Source organism: Sinocyclocheilus rhinocerous, unplaced genomic scaffold (genome assembly GCF_001515625.1).
Source record: "Sinocyclocheilus rhinocerous isolate Xijiao unplaced genomic scaffold, SAMN03320098_v1.1 scaffold46420, whole genome shotgun sequence".
Lineage (NCBI taxonomy): Eukaryota > Metazoa > Chordata > Actinopteri > Cypriniformes > Cyprinidae > Sinocyclocheilus > Sinocyclocheilus rhinocerous.
Genome location: NW_015667241.1, coordinates 693 through 1,643, shown reverse-complemented (window position 1 = coordinate 1,643; position 951 = coordinate 693). Strand labels below are relative to the sequence as shown.

At 38.2% G+C, this 951-nt stretch overlaps 1 long non-coding RNA gene across 1 annotated transcript; it reads right to left on the bottom strand.

Annotated features, from left to right (window-relative positions):
- Positions 1–53: 53 nt before the first annotated feature.
- Positions 54–541, bottom strand: LOC107733386 (uncharacterized). The gene is made up of 3 exons (XR_001638970.1): positions 462–541; positions 315–374; positions 54–131 (listed from the first exon to the last, which is right to left on the bottom strand). It is a non-coding gene; the product is annotated as an uncharacterized LOC107733386 (long non-coding RNA).
- Between the last annotated feature and the right edge of the window lie 410 nt (positions 542–951).

Here is a 951-nt window from a genome sequence, read left to right as displayed (position 1 = left end):
AAAAACAGAGCCATTCACACGATAAGTCATTAATTTTCATCAGGAGTTGTGATGTGGGTGTCCAGCGATGAGACAAAAGTTGAGTGAAGTTTAACTTGTGCTTCATCTTACTGCGGCGTCTCGCTGTGTGGCTACAACAGAAATAAGACAAGCGAAACGCATTCACACATTTTTTTCATTTACTTTTGGTGAAATTACTCTTCTAGTCTAGTTAGTAAGTGAATTAATGGGCTGTTTAGTATCTATTGACTAGTAGTGATGACAGTTTCTTCTTTATTGATTATATTGAGAAGACCTGAGGATCTTCTACTTACTGACTGATTCTGATATTCAGCAGAGCCAGACTGATGAACAGCAGGTGTGGGATGGACAGTCTATGTGACAAACATAATTATTATTTATCACCTGACCTTTAAATGCACACACTCTTTTCCATGTGTAGTTTTTGATGTTTCACTTACTGTGAGTGTGTTGTACTGGTCAGAAGATCTGGACCTGGGGTCAAGAGCCATATATCTGTTTGCACTGATATCATCGTTCTACAGGGAAACAGAGAGAGATACTGTATATACTGTAATATATATATAAAATACTCTTTCTCTCTACTTTTTTTTTGTTTTGTTTTAATTTTGATGATTAGAGCTTACAGCTAATGAAAGGTAAAAGTCCAGTATCTCAAAATATTAGAATATTTACATTTGAGTTTCAGTAAATGACCATCCCTACAGTATAAATTTCGGGTATCTCTTGTTCTTTGAAACCACAATAATGGGGAAGACTGCTGACATGGTAATAGTCCAGAAGACGATCATTGACACCCTCCACAAAGAGGGTAAGTCACAGAAGGCCATTACTGAAAGGGGTGGTTCAAACACTTGGGAGAGCTTCACAATGAGTGGACTGAAGCTGGAGTCAGTGCATCAAGAGTCACCACGCTCAGACGTCTTCAGG